A 19,387-nucleotide genomic window follows, 5' to 3' on the forward strand; every position below is an offset into this window, starting at 1 on the left:
GTGCTAACACCCTTGAAAATGTTTGTGAAAATATGCTAACACATATGCACAAGGTGATACACTTGGTGGTTGGCACATTTGAACAAGGGTTAAGATACTTCACCAGCGGAGTGTCCGCCCGTAGAGTGCGGATAGTCCGACGATGCCACCGGTGCCCTAGACAGAAAAGATGGAGGTCACTGTAAGTGACCGGATGCTGGTCTCGGTAGGACCGACGCGTCCGATCAGAAGAAGCAGCGAAGACACTGGCGTCGGTCTCTGACCGGATGCTGGGTCACTTAGTGACCGGACGCTGGAGGGTTGCGTCCGGTCCCGCTGACATGGCAGTGCACAGAGGAGACGCCAAGTGACCAGACGTTGGGTGAGTCCAGTCGAGCATGATCGGACGCGTCCGGTCGTGAAAAAACATTTCTGGATGCTTACTAGAAACGACCGGACACTGAGGTCCAGCGTCCGATCACTTCGCAGCAGCGCGTCTGGTCATCACTTGATCATTGAGATCGAGCGCTCAACATTTGAAGAGAGGGGACACGTGGCACGCATCACGTGACCGAACACTGAGGTCCAACGTCCGGTCGATATGACTGGAGCGTCTGGTCACCCCGTGTTGTGTCCTATGAAGGGGTACAACGGCTCTATTCGTGGGGGCTCTCTATTTAAGCCCCATGGCCGGCTCAAGCTCACTCTCTTGGCTATTTGCATTGACATAGCAACCTTGTGAGCTTAGCCAAAGCCCTCCAATTCATCTCCATCATTGATTCATCATCTTTGTGAGATTGGGAGTGAATCCAAGTGTATTGCTTGAGTGTTTGCATCTAGAGGCACTTGGTGTTCGTGTTTTGCTACGGGATTCGTTTGTTACTCTTGGTGGTTGCCGCCACCTAGACGGCTTGGAGCAGCGAGGATCGTCGAGCGGAGGTTGGTGATTATCTCCGGCTCCGATCGTGGTGATTGTGAGGGGTTCTTGACCTTTCTCTGGTGGAGAGCTAAAAGGTACTCTTGTGGATTGCTCGTGGTTTGTGTGATCCTCATCTTGTGTTGGTTGTGCGGCACCCTATTGAGGGTTTGGCGTGTAAAGCCAATTAGCACGTGAACCTCCAAGTGAGTGAATCGCCACAACGAGGAGTAGCTTGCCGACAAGCAAGTGAACCTCGGTAAAAAATCATTGTGTTCATCATTTGATTCTGAGGTGATTGATTTTCATTGGTATTCACTCTTATGATTGATTGGCTCCTTCCTCGACACGGTGGTATAAACAAATTGCTCACTCTCTTTACATTACCGCAAACTAATTGTCAAGCTCTTTAGTGTAGCTAGTTGTGAGACCTTGTTAGTATGGTTAGTGTGGCTCTTTAGTTAGCCTTTGAGAGCACACTAACTTAGTATAGTGACATAGAAATTATGTGGATAGAAACTATATAAACTAGAATTGTGGTAGGTGACTTGCATTTTTAGTAGACTAGCACAACACTTGCTTCGCCTAATAATTGTCTAACCGTTTTGTTAAGTGTTGTTGTAGAAATTTTTAATAGGCTATTCACCCCCCTCTAGCCATCAGGACCTTTCAACCCCGCACCGATGAATTAGTTGTCTTCGAAGATTACTTCTACCAGGGATTTGGTGTTCCCATTCATCCCCTTCTTCACGGGCTGATCGATTACTATAAGATCAGTCTCTGCAATCTTAGCCCGAATTCCATTCTTCATGTCGCCATCTTCATCAATTTTTGCAAGGCGTATCTAGGAATCCTTCCCCATTTCGACCTCTTTTGTCATTTCTTCTGCCTCAAAATCCAGGGGGGGGTCCGGATCTAGGGTTATCGGTGGCACGTATTTGTAGCTTCGCAATGGAATGGCAAGTCAGTACATCGCCGTCCCGCTCAACACAAATGTGAAGTACTGGGCATCGAAGTGGTTTTACATTAGGCAAGTGGAGCCATATTTGGTGTGTGACGTGGACCAAATCCTAGCGACAAACTCCAAGTGGTTAGAGAGGTCGGGCTCCAATGGGATGGAGCAGGTGAGGGACCTCCTGAGGTTGATCAATCGCAAGAGTCTGGACGGAGTCATTGTGGTGACGAACTTCACATTCTGGCGGGTTCTGCCCTGCAAGGAGAGGGCGCACCCCGGTTATAAGTTCCAAGGAGACAACGACGGAACCCGGGAGGTGCCTAAGGAGATTGACCAGGACAACATCAAGCATGGGATCTCGATGCTCTTTAATCTCGCAGGTCAGTTGTCCATCAAGGACCAGCAGCGGGCCTTCAGCGTCGGGAACCTCCCTCCAATGGTAAGAGTCTTTTGCAATGTTCACTTGATCATTCTTGTTGCACGATGTATTCATTCATGTTGTTGAAGATTCATGTGCAGGACCACACGGTGTACTTCTCAGCAATCCCATCGAAGGACTGGCCGAGAACCGTTGATGCACGGTCGAGCAGTCCCTAGCGTTGTACGAGCACGAATGCTGACGATGAGGGGTCGGATAGCCGTGGAGCCAGAAGTGATGATGCGCAGACGAAATATGTCCATGAAAAGCTTCGTGGGAAGTGGTCGGCTGATGAGGAGCCATCTATGAAGAGAAGAAAAATGGTAATGCCCTTCCGAGGTGAAGAGGGGCCGATTAGCATTGGTGGTTCCGCCTAGCCCCAAAGGTGGCAGATGGTGCTATCGGACATGTCTGAGGACGATGAGCCAGCGATGCCACCTCCTCCAAGCACGGAAGGCCGCGACAAATGGAGACGTGGGAGTGGCGGTGAGCACGGAAGGCCACGACAATAGTCCCTGGGAGTGCTCGGGGGACCATGGCGGCGGCGGCTGGGACCGATAGATGAGTCCCCGAGCCGACATAGGTGACCCTAGCTCTAGTCCCTGAGCCTACTCGAGTGGGGACACCTACGGCAGTGGGGATGACTAGCCTGAGGATGGCGGAGGTGCCGGGTGTCTCTGTCGCGTGGTAGGGTGGCTTAGGCAGGGCATGCCGATTCAGGATGACCTGGCGTGAATCACAGTTGTTAGTTTCCTTCATCCTCATATTTTTGCGAATACGAGAATGTTGCTTGATAAGTTGTTTCCTGGTTGTAGCGTGGAGTCGACAAAAGAGCTGCAGCCGTCGGCTGCTGATGATGGGCAGTGCGTAGTGGGGCTAAAGGCTCCTAGCACCGAGGAGGGACAAGTAGAGGCAGATCCAGTCGCCACCACCATGGAGGAGATGCCCACTGCGGAGCTAGTCGCCCCTATGATGGAGGAGCCACCAGCCACCGGGCCAACCTCTCCCAGCGGTGGGGCGCATGATGAGGGTGACCCTGCCGACGCGTCGGGTGGTGAAGAAGCGTGGACCACGGCGGGGTCGTCGGGTGGTCCTGTCGGAGCGAGGTTGGAGGCCGCGGAGGATGCGCCAAGTAGCGCGGTGGAGGGTCCGCCCACGGCTATAGAGCAAGCAACCCCTGTGGTGGCGTCGATGGCCCAGATGGGGCTCGGATGTCCTGTCCGAGCACAACAGCAACCAAGGAGGGCCCCTCTAAGGGCAGCTGTTGTAGAAGTTGAAGAGATTGTTCAGGAGCCTGCTCAGCGTCCTTAGGTCCTTCGCATAGTCATCTAGCGTGGTGATGAATTCGACATGCTGGAGGAGGAGGAGGTGAGCGTGGAAACGAAGAGGCTGAGAGCCAACCTATCGGCGATGATTGGCCGGATTGAGGTGAGCCTGAAGTAATTTTTTGTCATTTCTGTTGCCGAATGCGGTTCATGAACATGTGTTGCTGCAGAACGTAATGAAGATATCCGAGCAGCGTCAGCGGCAGTTGGAAAAAATGGCACTGGTGCTGGAGGAGAACAAGGACCTACAGGCATCGATGACCGACCTCTAGGCACGTCTTCTGCAAGAGCGCCACCATAGGGAGGACCTAGAAGTAAAAGTCCTGGCGTTGGAGAAGGATCACCAGCTATTGGAGGCAGAAAACCAATCGCTGGCCAAGTAGTGTAGCCATAGCGCTGACCAACAGAAAGGTATGTCTTTAGACCTTGCTCTGTTGATAATCAGCGTTGTGAGACATCTACCAATGATGTGTAGCCCTGGAGATGGAACTCGGTCCCGTGAAGCCATGGGCCAACTCCTTAAGGGAAAGGAGGAGGCGGAGGAGAAAGCCGAGAAGGCCACCGTAGATCTTGACCATAAGTGCATCTGTTGTTGAATCCTTTCTTGTAGTGTTAGGAGTATGCTTAGCATACTGTTGTTACTGTGTTGCAGAGTACCGCTACCAGGTGCACGCGCAATTCAAAGTCTTTGGGGACCAAGTCAAGGCCTGTGGCGATAAGCTAGAGGTGATGACAGCAGGGATCAAGCCTATGCTGGACTGCATTGGTTTCACGTCGCCCGAGGGGATGACACTGCTACCCCGCAACCCGGTGCCCCGGACGATCATGGACCAGTGTCAGACACCATGGTCGGACTTCAAGGAGTTTACACGCAGTGCTGCCCATGGGGATGTCGTCCATGCACTCGCGGTGTTGCGGTCGCACTATCCTTCGGTAAAGCCCGAAGTGATAATGACCGGCTTCGCCCGAGGGACGGACGCGCAGAAGACCGCCATGCTGGAAGACGAGGCCGAAGAAGCAGTGGCAAGGCTTGCCGGGGACATCGACCTATTCGGCGAGGGACAAGACAATGTCCAGTAGATTAGGATAAAACTTTTGTCGAAATACTGTGTAGAAGTACTTAACGACTTTGGATGAACACTTAGTGTCATTTTGGTACATGTGTTTATATTTAATATAAACTGTCCGGCCAGTTAGTCTATAGCTGAGCCTCCAGCCTTAGCTAGCCCGTTAACCGTAACGCGGAGCGCGGAGCCCGTGTGCGTGTAGGAAGAACAAGGCGTCGCTAGGGAGCAGCTGCCGGCCACCCGTAACGCAGAGGGCAGACGCTCGTGCACGTGTAGGGAGAAGCCGAAGACAGGGTTGTCTCTAGAGACATCTGAGCGTCAACGTGACTGTTTGGGGATTTGCCTTAGGCATAGTTGCGTGTCATCTTTAAGATGTTATACATGAAGTGATATCGCTTAGCGAATAAACATGGGGGAAACAACATGAAGAAAAATCAGAACGGAAACTTTATTGAAAACTTTAATGTGAAAGGTACATATCTATGTATGGAACGTTTTAGGGGTAGAAACGCCTAAGGAGATCAATATGCCACGAGTTAGGGATATCAACTTCGTTCACGTCGCATAGTCTGTAAGACCCTGGTCGGATGACCGCCTTGACGATGAAGGGGCCCTCCCAGGGTGATGAGAGCTTGTGCATGCCTTCTGTCTTCTGTTTCCTGCGAAGTACTAGGCCTCCGACCACGAAGAATCTATCATTGACGTTGCGATCGTAGTATCTTCGCAAACCATCAAGGTACTTTATCGTCCGAACACATGTGACCAGGCGTTATTCTTCTAGGCGACTAATGTCATCGGCCCGAGCACGGTCGGAGTTCTCCTCATCGTAGTGCTCCACCCTGGGTGCTCGGAAGGCAACGTTGGCGGGTAGAACGACTTTAGAGCCGAAGACCATGAAGTATGGGGAGACGCCAGTGTTACGACTGGGTTGGGTCCTTAGTCCCAAGACCACGGTTTGGGGGACCCAGGCCGTGGTCTGGGGACTAAGTGTTCGGAGCAGACTAGGGTTGAAAGTGGTCGAGGGAGGGCGATTCATCGCTCCATATATGATCTAGATAGACACGCCCTCCCTCGACCACCTTCAACCCTAGTCTGCTCCGAACAATGAAGGATGTAGGGGAAAGCGTAGGTCCTCTGCCTCTACCTGCTTGCGCAACCAGTTACAAGTTGGCAGACCAGGGTGCCTGCCCCCGTTAATCTTAAGGCGTTCGTCTCCGTTAATCGACTATGCAAATAGCCATAACAGTGACCATTTGTTAGAAGCGGAGGGCTTGCATGGCTGTTAGTACCTGACATATGTAATAGCTGGATTAGCTAGTGCTAATAGAAAGGACGACAATCATCCAGAGGTATCCAATTAATGCAGCCACCGTATCCCCGCAAAAAAAATAAAAAATAAAAAATGCAGCCACCGTAAGTCACTATCACAACTTAAAAAAAAAAAAACTTTGCCGGCTTGGTTAATGACAAATCAACTTATTTAATCAGCAAAACTTTGATAGCTTGTATGGAGGATCTATCTCTGCTACTGACTTATGGTGTCTGCATTCATTTGGTCCCTCTTAAGATTGTCGTCCTTTCTGTTAGCACTAGTTAATCCACCTCATTATATATGTGCCGTACTAACTCAGAGTCTCCATAACTTCAGTTCAGAGCAATTCAGAGGGAGTAGTTCAGGAAGCGCACATGCATAGCGCGTCCTTCATTTCGAGTTGATTCAGTTGTATTTTTTGTTGAATCAATCTAAAGGTATGCATTATATTCTTGTTTCTTTTTTTTTTTTGGTATTATGTTCTTGTTTCTAGAGGAACGGATTTATTATTTTCATTTTGTTGTAAAAATAAACTGAATTATCAAAATATTGTAAATTGTTGCTTGTTTTTGCTTCAGAAAAACTACCTTGTGTTTCCCTATTCTTGTCGTCTGCCCATCCATAAGTGCTTGGAAGTTAAACTTTGGAATCATTCTACTTTCATACTATTGGCAATAACTTCAATGTACTCGAGGAACTCCCTTATTTAGGGCCCATTTGAGAAGGCTTCTTCTAGCTCCAGTTTTAGCTCTATGCTATAATAATAATACATAAAGGAGCCAGATTAAAAAAATACATAAAGGAGCCGAAGCCAGTGAAGCAATTTCTTTTTTACTTCACAGAGTTTTAGTTCATTTTGGTAAGAGAGAGAACTCCTCTACAGTGCATAAGATTCCTAGAAGTTCTCACACCCCTCCTGTTTCATAAAAAAAAAAGATTCCTAAAAGTTGGAACTGTCACGGGAGGAGAAGCACAAGGCTTTAATTAGACTAAGGATTCTTCTACTGTACTCTGCAGTCGATAACAAATTGAGCCATGTATTTAGTTATGTGATTGACAAACGACAATCCATTATTCCCTGTTGCTTTTGTTAGGCCATGTAAGACCGTTTATTTTCTTTGGTACCACTACTATTATCAACTCATGCTCGTGTTCTTGCAGTTGTCTTCGTATTGTGAACCAGCTGGTTGGCTCCATCAATCATCACTAATTATAGCAATATGGATATAATAACAACTAGTGCTGTGTGGTTCACCATGTCTTTTTAGCCACCAAGATTGCAAAAGGAAGAACTATGTTTGGCCCAAGATGTACCATGCCAACTCCACCAGTCGTGGAGGGCAGATCTCTCATACGATTTATGCACACGCTTCTTCTTACAAAAGGTCTACGAGCTACGATCCATGATGAACATAAAAGGATGGGAAGTGTGTTCACGGTAAGTTTCTTTGGACTACTGAAGACAACGTTCTTGGTGGGGCCAGACATGCTAAATAACAATTTCTACAATGGGCTAGAGTCAGATATTAATCATGGTAATATGCTTGAGTTCATGGTGCCCATGTTTGGCAAAGGTAGGCTATGGTGTAGATTTTGCCACCCGATATGAGCAGATCCGCTTCTACAGTGATCCACTAAAACGTCCTTCAAAGCTGAGGATACACGTTGATCCCATCATTCAAGAAGTAGAGGTGAGTAGCAAACGCAACTCCAACTTTTATTATGTACTATGCATATTTATTTTATGAAATAAATCCTGAGCTATATATATATTTGGCAGAGGTATAAAAACATACTATATAAGTAGCAGATATTAATTACTAGAACACCAGGCATATATCACTTAATTATTTGAATACATCCATCAAGTGTATGTATGTTTTTCAGTGAGCTTACAGTGTAATCGTACGTTTTATTATAGGATTATTTTACAAAATGGGGACAAGAAGGCATAGTTGATTTAAAACATGAGTTCAGTCAGTTACTCATGCTGATATGAAGCCGGTGGTGTCTACTCGGTAAGGAGGTTCGGGAGAAGATGTTTGCTGAGATGCACACTCGATCTATTTCACGAGCTGAAAAATGGCATGAGCATCTCCAGTGTTTTATTCCCATATGCCCCAACTCCAATGAACCGTAGGCGTGACAGAGCGCATGCCAAGCTCTTAGAGATATTCAGTGAGATCGTGAGGTCTCGAAGGAGCATCAACCGAGTCGAGGAACAAGATGTGTTGCAGAGCTTGATTGATTCCAAGTACAAAGATGGACGCTCCACGACCGTAGAAGAGGTTACCGGTCTGATCATGCTCTTAGTTTTTGGTGGAATGGACAACAGCAGCCTTGCCAGCACGTGGACCGGAGCTCGCCTACTTACACCTGGTTTAGTTCCAAAAATTTTCACCCCAAACTATTACATCGAATCTTACGGTACATGCATGGAGTATTAAATATAGAAAAAAAAACTAATTGCACAGTTTGGTTAGAAATCGTGAGACGAATGTTTTAAGACTAATTAGTCCATGATTAGCCATAAGTGCTACAATAACTAACATGCGCTAATGATGGATTAATTAGGCTTAATAAATTCGTCTCGCAGTTTCTAGGCGAGCTATGTAATTAGTTTTTTTATTAGTATCCAAAAAATCCCTTCCGATATTCCCAAAACATCCGATGTGACATCCAAAAATTTTCATTTCGTGAACTAAACACAGCCTTAGCACCCCAAGGGCCTTGGTAGCTGTGGTTGAGGAGCAAAAACAAATTCTTAGAGACTACGGGGACCAGCACGTTGATTACAATGCATTCCTAAAGATGAACACCCTGCATTGGAGTATCAAGGAGGCACTACGGATGCACCCTCCATCAGCAGTGTTTTTACGCAAGGTACAAAAGAGCTTCACTGTCCAAACTAAGATGGCCGCGAGTACGAGATCCTGAGAGGCACTACGTCAAAAAGCATTTCTAAGAGCGGATGTAGACTATTTATAAAGGCGGTTTGCCCAGCCGCCTCTACGCAAAGGTCTCTACAAATTATATATTTGTAGGGGCGGTTCCCAGGCCGCCCCTACAAATCTATTCGTAGGGGCGTCTCTTATTACCAGCCGCCCCTACAAATCGATTTGTAGGGGCGGCTGTAGTATCAGCCGCCCCTACAAACAGGTATTTGTAGGGGCGGTTCAATGTAGAACCGCCCCTACAATACGTTTTCCCGCAAAAAAAAATCAAATTTTCAATTCAAAATCGCTTTGTCGAATGTCCCACAACCAACGTTCCGAACTACGTTCGCGTTGCCGAACGTCCCACAACCAACGTTCCGAACCGCGTTCGCGTTGCCGAATGCCCCGCGACCAACGTTCCGAACTGTGTTCGTGTTGCCGAATGTCCCGTGACCAGCGTTCGCGTTGCCGAACACCCCGTGACTGCGACTACAAGCATAAGAGTATTCTATAAACTACAATTACAAGTCCAATTCACAAGAATATATACAATCCATCATTAAATATATAAATTTCATACATATTGTTATCAACGTCCTAGAGCTAGTCTTTCAGTCTCACGAAGGTGTTGGTACTGAGGATTTGTACCTAACTCAGACTCTCGGTCATGATAGGCGCATCTGACATGTACAATCTAGTCCAATATGAAGTTGCAAAGGTCACCGACGAGCTCTAAGAGATGGTCATCCTTGTATGGGTCTCTTTTCATTCCTTTCTCTTCTCTCCACTACAAGAGAACAAGTTTCAGTTTAGTATTTCATACCATTTACGAAGTTTTTATACTACGGGTGAAGAGGTTCAAACTTACCCTTAAGGAGTGTCTTCTGTAGACACCGGTGTTACTCATTATAGAACATATATAGTATCCATAATGTACACTCTCAGGCTTCTACTTGGGGCACTATGTGTTTTGCATATGAAAATATTAAGTAATGCTTTTGACAGTCATATAATGGAGTACTGAAGAAGTAAGTTACACTTACCGCACATAGTGTTTTTATAGCCAGCTTTTCCTTCCTTGCTGGATCATGCCTTCCATGATGATTAGTGACAGAACATAAATGCTCTGTTCGAATTATTTTAGCAAATACAACTTGTTAGTATCCAAAAGTGAACGTTATAAGTATGTAATAAGCTAATGAGGATTGTCGATATGTATACGTCTTGAGAATCGATATGAAATCTTTGTATATCACCGTGTCCTTATCTAATGAATCAAAGACCCATGCCATGCTCCTCCCGACATCGACGGCTATACAAATCCAGTGGTTGCTGCATGGATTTAATCATAGAACTAGATAAGCCCTTTTGCATCGAATGAAATATATCGAACAAAGCTTTAAGTATAGAGTTGAGCTTACTCGAAGTTGTATGGTAGCCATATAGTAGAGTGGTGTTGAAGATTTTTGAAAGCCAAGGCAATGTATGCCGCAACCTTAAGGGACTCTTCCCTTAGCTTTGCACTACGGATGCGTTCTTTCTCCCGAAGAGTCTTTGTAGCTGCTAGCTCTTTGGCATCCAGTGTCCACCATTTAGGGTAATTAAAATTTGTTTGGGCTATAGCTTGAGGGTCTACATACCCGGCTTTCACACTTGGCATTTATTTAACAATGTGCACTTGCATTCTACAAATCACTGCGTGGGTTAGTTACAACAAAATTCAAAGATTACATTCATATCATATCGGGAGGACAAGGACTTATAGGCACCATGTGTGAATTAGATTCATCTCCATTTCTCCTAGGTGAAAGCATGTGTGCATGTCATTGAAGTCAAAGACAATTTTACCGGCTGGGCTTCCAAATGTGCTGGTGGGAAAGCATGATTGTATGATATCTATGCTCATTCGGAGAACACACAAGTACCAATCATGGAACCTTCTCATTCCAAGTGGTAGGCACTGGATGTCCCGGTTTGGTAGGAAGGGCTTGCCTCTTTCATATATTTTTGGGCAATCCTTTGACCATTCGATGGCATCAACATTTGGATACTGCTTTGCAATTTGGTGGAGTTTGCTATTGATGGCCTCCTCAGAACCTCGTGATGGGACTTTTTTAACTTGGTTTTCAGGCTTGAACTGATCATGGGAATACCATTTGGACACCGACGAGACGTCTTTGATCAGAACATAAACTGGCCTTATGTTGATTGGAATCTTCTTTCATAGTTCCCATTCAGGCACGTCCTCATCTTCTTGTGCATCACCTTCTTCAGGAGGCACTCGTTGTTCATGTCTCGGTTGTGCTTGTTGAGAAGACTGTGGCATCTCATGATGCACTTGCCTGGTACGAGCTGGAGAAGGTTGTGGCATCTCATCAGGCATATGCTCGATAGGAGGCGGGGAAGAATGTGGCATCTCAGGAATGTGGGGGTCACGAGACGGTGAAAATATCTCCCTGGCCTCAACAACTCGCTCCAAATTTGGGAGAGGGGGAGGCAGCGAAGAAGCAGTCAATATAATGTCCCATTTGTGACAGAGGATGAACTGCCCCATAATGTCTCCGAGTAACACCAACCCCTCGGGAGTTGCATAGTCTATCCTCCACTGCATGAACTCAGGCTTCACTGTATGCACCTCGACCCTAGTGTAGTCCGGCGGTATCTTATTATTGTGGTGTAAGCCACCGGGAGGATGTGCCACACCCGTTGCCACCTCCATCACAGTGTTCTACCGGCCGTTGAGAAACACCAAGGTGCAACTAGTAGGTTCCCGTATGAGATCGACTAGGGTTGTGGCTACAATGAAACCTTGGCTGCTAGGAACTTTTGAAGGGCTACCAACTAATGCTAGTTCTCTCGGCGGCATCACTAATATACATGGCTCCGTAGACATTCCTTGCTCCTCCAGCGCCTTCGCAACTAGAGCCTTCACTTGGAGCTCAAGACTAGCCTCCTGGTCTCGGCCATGTTTCTTGTACATGTGTCTGTCCTCTTTGAATCCTTGCTTCCAGGTCATCCTTTTTCCTAGCCCCCTAGTGTGGCCTGTGTGCTCCTTGTTTCCCAAGCCAAGGCTAAGCTTGTCCCTCTCTCTGGAAAGATTGAATGAGCCCGTCTCTTTGTCTTCAGCATATTTCAGTATCCTTGATACCACCTCTTGGGTCTCCGGCTTATCAAACTTAAGATTACTGCCGGATGGTTCTGTACTCCTCGCATATATCCAGTTCCTTGAGCGTATCTTCAAGTTCATCACATCGATATTCCCAGTAGCTGCAGCCTCTTCATCCATCTTCCTAAACTGCTCTTCCTTGGCATAGTAGCCACCGGGGCCTAGATGATAGTGGTGTTTGTTCCTCTTCGCCAGCTCGGTGTTACGGGCACTGAGCTCCAATGCCTCCGCTGAAGTCTTCTGAGCCACGAGCTCCTCCCATCGACTAGGAGTTATTTTGCCAAACTCGTTGAAGGAAGTTAACCCCTTTTGGATATACTTCATGTTGAGCTCCGACCTCCAACGTTGAAATGACTCTCCCATCATCCTGATAGCATTTTTTTACCAATTCGTGCTTACCCTCTAGAAATCTAAAATTGACCTTCAGCTGCCTATCCCATAGTGCATTCTTTATGTTCTCTGGTACCTCTTTCCAGTTAGGGATTGCTGGGTTCAATTTATCTCTTACTAGGGCCCTGATCGCATTACAGAATCATCCTCTTAATTCCTTTGGCTCAAGGATCTCCCCTGCTGGCCCAACCTCCGTTATCACATAGCAAGCCTTATCTGGATATATATTTCCTTTTCTATCCCCTCATTTTCTCTTAGGCTTGGTAGTCGTGGTTGTGTCTTGAGTTTGTGGAGCAGAGGCATCATGATCCATCTCTGTGGTTGTTGCCTCTGCTCTCCTTTCCTCTACTCTGTCTTGTCCAGCGAGATGTCACAGACATTGACGTTGTCTTTTTTGAGTTTTAGGAGGGACCTGTATATAGGACAGGTCAAAGTGTTAGCAGAGGTAATACAGCCAAAGCTTTAGCAAAATTTACAAGCTAAGGCTTCTTCCCTACCTCCTCGTTCAGGTCAAAATCCTTGTCTAAATCTTCCTCCGTTGGCCTCCTTCTTGCTTCAGGTGGGAAAGGATCCTTGGGACTTTCATATCCCTCTTCTGACTCATCATCCTCTTCTTCTTCGCCTTCAGCAGCCTCTACTTCGGGGCCTTCCTCCTCGTCACACTCCTCCTGAGTAAGCATCACTTCTAGATCCTTTTCTACCTCGTTATCAAACTGTTCCTGAGTAAGCTGGTCATCTAGTGCTTGCTCCTCAAGGGTTGGCAGAGTGTATTTTTCATTAGCCTTAGGTACCGGGTGAAGCTGTGGCATCACATTTAGCTACACCATGTCTTTCTGTGCTTTTAGATCATCCTTTGACTTGCCTATGTCCATCAAGGTAGCAATGAGACTCTCAAAGACATTCTTCTGCATGTGCATAGCATCAATGGCATGGGGGACCTCCAAGTCTGGCCAATAAGGCAGATACTGAAAGAAGATCGATTGTTTCTTGAAAGGTACGCCTTTGACAGGAGGTGTGCTTCTATCTCTGTTCGTCCCATCCGGATTCTTCTTTCCATAGACGACGTGTATGTTTTTCACCATTCTGTACACATGTTCTCCGTTATGACATCTCTCCGGAGGGGGTTCAATCTCCGGGGCATTGTCATAAAATCTAAAGAACAATTTGCTGTGGTACTTATGACTTGTCTTTAAGAAGCATTAGTTCCTTAGGTAAACTATCTTCTTGGATGCATCCAGGTACACCCATGTAGTACCATCCAAGCAAACCAAGCATCCCGTCTTCCCTTTGATCTATCCAGACAAAGCAAATAGCGCGGGGTAATCATTGGTAGTAACAAATATTATTGCTCTACATATGAAGTCCTCCTTTCGGAACGCATCATACATCTGCTCCCCATGCCTCCATAGCCTCTCCATTTCTTGCATCAAGGGCTTGAGGAACACGTCTATATCAATGCCTGGTTGTTTAGGGCCAGAAATAAGAATAGTGAGGAGAAGGTACTTTCTCTTCTGACACAACCATGTTGGGATGTTGTACATGGTCAAGATCACTGGCCATGTGCTGTGGTTGCTCATCCTCTCATTAAAGGGATTCATTCCATTGGTGCTCAGGCCAAACCGTACATTCCTTGGGTCATCGCTGAATTCTTTGTGCTTCTCATCAAACCTTTGCCACTGACTATAATCAGCCGGGTGTACAATCTTATCATTATCCACCTTGCGCTCATCATTCCACCTTGTCATGAGTGCAGCTTCTTTAGGGTTTAGGAACATACATCTCAAGCGGTCGGTCACTGGCAGGTACCACATTACCAGGGTAGGAATTCTTCTCTGCTTTGCATAGTTGCCTAATGGAGTGTCCTCTGGGGGCTGAGATTCTTGTACCACCTTTTTTGTACCCTTCTTATTCCTCTTTTCCTCGTGGAGGGTTCATTCCCACTGTAAAGGTCATTGTTCTTGTACCGGCTAGCCCCACACCGAGGACATTTATCCAATGACTTGAACGTTTTGCCATAAAAAAGTATACAGTGGTTGGGGCATGCATGTATTTTTCAACCCCTATTGTCAATGGACTTATGACCTTCTTCGCTTGGTATGTGTTGGTGGGAACTGAGTTTGGTTGTGGCAGCACCCATGACAGGAGATGCAATAGATCATTGAAACTACAGTCTGACCAGCCGTACTTAGCCTTCAGGATGAGTAGCTCCAGCACGAAACGTAGCAATGTCCAATGTGTTGGACAGCCCTTTTCAACACCATACACAGTCTCCTTCGATGCTTTTGTCACTCTTTCCAAATTTTCTAGACCTTTCGGGCTATTTAGTAAAATCTCTGGTCCAAGGGTTCGAATCATGTCATCTAAATCATCTTCAACTCCGACACGTGCTCCACCATCATTATTGGCACCACCTTCGTCGTTACCATCCCAACCACCAGCATCACCACCTTGTTCATTGCCAAACTTGAAATCCATTCATGCATCAAGCTCTGCTAAATATTGGGATAGACATTCTATGGTTTCGTCGTCGTATTCCTCCTCATCCTCGTTGTTAACAATAACCATTTCACCATGATGAATCCACACTGTGTAGTCCTCAACAAATCCTCGCATAATCAAATGTGATATGATGATAGTCACATCTGTCCATGCCATATGGTTCTTGCAATCTTTACAGGGGCAAATAATTGTATCCTTATTCTCTTTCAATGTCGTTGCATGCTTCGTTGCGGCTTCAATAAATTTATCCACCTCTTCACGGAAACCTGCCTTGAACCTTAACGAACCATACATCCAAGAGTTCCTGTACTCCATCTTTTACAACAACAACAAAACAAACATTAAAGGACTACTTATTCAGATATATATAAAAATGAATCAAAGTAATAATTATTTGAGAATAATTGTATATACCTCAGATATATATGAATATAAATCTAATATAATTACATGAAGCATACAAACACACCATGGTAGAGGAAAATTAATTAATGGCCCATTTATCCATAAATAATTAAAATACATATTTATTGATTACAATAAACAATTTCAAAGACAACAATTAGCAATAATTATACTTTACCTAATATCTTTTATACAAACCCTAGTCCAATTTTATCAAACATAAATTTACAAAAACGAAATTAATAAAAAAACCAAACCCTAGATCTAGATCACATGCACATGAAACATCCATAAAACTAACTAATGGTTCACTAAAATCAAGAAACATGGACCAAATAAGGGTATGATCTTGTTCCCCTCCCTAATTTACCCTAGTACATTTAAAAGTTGGGTCTAATTTGTTCATAAATAGCTCAAGCACGATAGAAGAGAGAGAAAAACAAAACTCTAATTACTCACTAACCAACCATTAAAACTTCAAAAAAAGTGTGGAATATCATTTTCTTACCTTCTACAACCTCTCCACCAAAAGATTTGAGACAAAAATCTTTCCCCCTTAGTAAAGCAATTTTTGGGAGGTGCCCAAGGCCTCCACACCTTTCTTTCATGGGTTGGAGTGAGTGACCCAAGGAGGAAGAAGGTGCTGCTTCTGTTTTATATGGGGGGGCATTTGTAGGGGCGGCTGGTGATTGAGCCACCCCTATAAATTAGAGCTATAAATACGGGGCCATTTTTAGGGGCGGCTCAATCACCAGCCGCCCCTACAAATAGCATTTTCCAGGGGCGGCTGGTAATTGAGCCGCCCCTACAAATCAGACCCCATTTATAGGGGCGGCTCGTAACACCAGCCGTCCCTGCTGTTCCATTTGTAGGGGCAGCTGGTGTCTGGACACCCGAGCACGCCACTGTAGGGGCGGCTCCATCACCAGCCGCCCCTATAAAAAAATTGAACCATTGCTAAAAATCATTTTCTATGTAGTGAGGGAATACACTAGCAAGCCCCGTGCTTTTTAACAGTCACCTACCTCACATCTATAAGGACCCTGATGTGTATAACCCAAGCCGTTTTGGACCCGAGAGAGAGTAGGATCGACAAAGCCGGCGGTAAATTCACTTACGAGGCGTTTAGCTGCGGGCAGCATAGTTGCATTGGTGAGGCTTATGCTTATCTGCAGATTAAGGTGATGTTGAGCCATTTGCTCAGAAACTTTGAGCTCAAACTGGTGTCTCCTTTCCCTAAGACAGATTGGGGGAAGGTAGTGCCGGAGACTGAAGGAAAAGTCATGGTAACTTATAAGAGGCAGCGCCTGCTTAGCACCTAGTTAGCTAGTAAAACTAGTGTGCAAGAACTTACGAAACATGCATGGATGTGTGTGTTATAAGTTTGTAGCATGTTATGTATACTTGCTTGTTTAATTTGGGTCCGTTGTTAACGTTCTGTGTTGGTTGCGCTGGATCTTGTAAGCTGGTGTCCCCAACAGTTATGCTATGCTTTCAATGTAAGAAGGGTCAACGTGCCTTTGGTCTATTAAAAAGATCCATTAGCACTAAAAATTAGCTAGCTAATAGCGGCTAATTTTTAGTAGGAGGCTGATTCGCTAATGGTTGGTTAGATAGTGAGTTGAAGGCGTATATGAACTATTAGCACATATTAATAACTATAAACCTGCTAATGAAACTAATAGTTAGTAACTCTTTAGCTAATAATTAGTAGGTTTATGAGAAGGTCAGTTTGAATCCACTAGTATATTTTTAGCTGCTAATTTTTAATGCTAATGGATCCAAACAGACTCTTTGTATGGTTGGCACTCGAAGCCCACTCCTACATGTTCTAAGGCTAAAAGTATATGTGTGCATCAAGCCTACCAACAATAATAACATATGACAAGGTTCCTAATTGATAGGAACTGAGCCCAATCTTCATGTAAGGTAAGTATCAATCTAGTGGATCGGAGGCATCCCACATATGATCTGGCTTCTGATCATAAATACTCGAATTCTAATTTGGAGAAGGGTTATTGAATACTCCCTCCATCCTAAAAAAATAAAGTCATTTTGGACAAGGCTTAGGTCAAACATTGAGAATATAAATCATGAATAACTTTTAAGTTGTTGAGTTTGGAAATATGAAAAACCATATGTATAGATTTGCCTTGAAAAATACTTTCACAAAAAATTACATATATTACTTTTTGATTAATATCTTTATAAAAATAAGTAATCAAAGTTATACTTGGTAGAACATGTCGTTGTCCAAAACGATTTTATTTTTTTTAGTATGGAGGGAGTACATAGTCTCTGAAACAACTAAGGTCGTGATTGGTACCTTGGTTGCTTTGGGCCTGGCTGAATTTCCAGAGCCAGGCCTAGTGCATACATGCGCTCGCGTTTGGTTTGCTGAACGCATCGAACCAGGTGCATGACAGATGGTGTCTGGTTTGTATTGAATGTGATTCCTTCTACTCACAAATGAGCGCTCGCACCGCGCGCCCTCGCATCAAGCGAGCCTAGCCGCCTAGAAACGAAAGCCAATTTCGTTTCTATGCATGCAGGGCCTTTTGCATCGGTTGGGACCAGGGATGAAAACAGTACGGATATTTTCCGATCGTATTCGAAACCGAATCCGTTTAGAGGGGTTGAGATCTGTCCGTATCCAAGTCCGGATATCCAACATCCGATACCGTATCTGTATCCGAATACTCAAATCGCATATTTATGATGTCGATATCCAATCGTATCCTATCCGACATAGTTGACACTATCCGTATTTGAATCCGAATTCGGACAGAAATATGAAAACAAATGTAATATCGGTGATTCCGTCCGTATCCGATCCGTTTTCATCCCTAGTTGGGACAGGCTCGCATAGCTGTTTAGGAAACCAAACATGCATACGTTGCATTGGTTGGGCCTGTCTCGGCTAGACGCAGGCTACCAATCACTCCCTAAGGATCCCTGGAGCGTCCCTAATAAACTCTGACATGATACATGGTCAAAAAAGACGGTGGCACAGTAGGCTTGATAGATTCTTGACAGACACTTATTTCAACGATTCTTGTTGGCTTTGTAAATTTTTTAAGTTGGAACTAACACTATTAAGGGCCTGTTCGTTTGGAGAAATTCTAAAGAAATTTGGATGGTTTGGAGGAATGCTGCAGGAATTTGTGAGAGAAAAACACGGTTCCGGATGAAAAAAGGAACAGATCAAGCAGGGTTTAAGGGCACGCAAACGGGGCCTAAAAAGTTTTATCTCTTTATCTTTCCACACGCACATATAGAACATGCTGACAGATGGTTACAGGATCATCTAGCCATAGATCTAGCATGTATTCTGATATTTGGGATAAATAGCGAGTCCTAAAACATGAAGTAGTATGAGATTTAGAGATAGAAGGAGAGAGAGAGAGGGTGTGGAGGTGCAAACCATCGGCTGCCTTCATAGAAGACGAGCTGGCCATGGGGTTGCTTGTTGGTGGCATGGTGAAGCCCGGTGGTAAAGGCGCGGTCACGGTGGCGACGGTGCAGAGGCGGCAGTGGCCGGTGGCGGAGCTTCCCGTCGCTGGTAGTGCCCCCTCTCTAGATCGGCTAGGGTTATGATGTAGGTGGGGTGTCTAGCGGCTCAGGTGAACCTCTTGCCTTGTGGCCTGGCCCCCACCTCTTTTTTTATGACACTGTGCGACGGGGGGCCACCAACCATGGAGCGGTTGGGCGCCCCTGATCAGGGCACGGATTCAAGGGCCCAATTGGCCGTTGATGGAGATCAATCTAACATTCTCCTCTGTGATCTCACCTTATGACTTAAACTTAACTTACTTACTTTATCTTGTTCCCATTCCATCACAGATCAGTGCATAGAGCATGTCTTATTGTCATGGTCTGTTGTCATTAGATTAAACAGCTACAGTGCACCACTCTGTTTTGAAATAGATTTTCAACTAGGCTCTTATTGTACAGGAATCATAGCCTTTCTCTTAAACCCATGCCGGCTAAGTGTTCTCTGAACACGCTGGGTGGTAAGC

The 19,387-nt window shown here is 45.4% G+C and overlaps 1 pseudogene; it reads left to right on the top strand.

Annotated features, from left to right (window-relative positions):
* The first annotated feature begins 7,332 nt into the window (after positions 1-7,332).
* On the top strand, positions 7,333-16,690 carry LOC136510878 (obtusifoliol 14-alpha demethylase-like; annotated as a pseudogene).
* Positions 16,691-19,387: the final 2,697 nt, after the last annotated feature.

The sequence above is a fragment of the Miscanthus floridulus genome, chromosome 16 (assembly GCF_019320115.1).
Source record: "Miscanthus floridulus cultivar M001 chromosome 16, ASM1932011v1, whole genome shotgun sequence".
Taxonomy (NCBI): Eukaryota; Viridiplantae; Streptophyta; class Magnoliopsida; order Poales; family Poaceae; genus Miscanthus; species Miscanthus floridulus.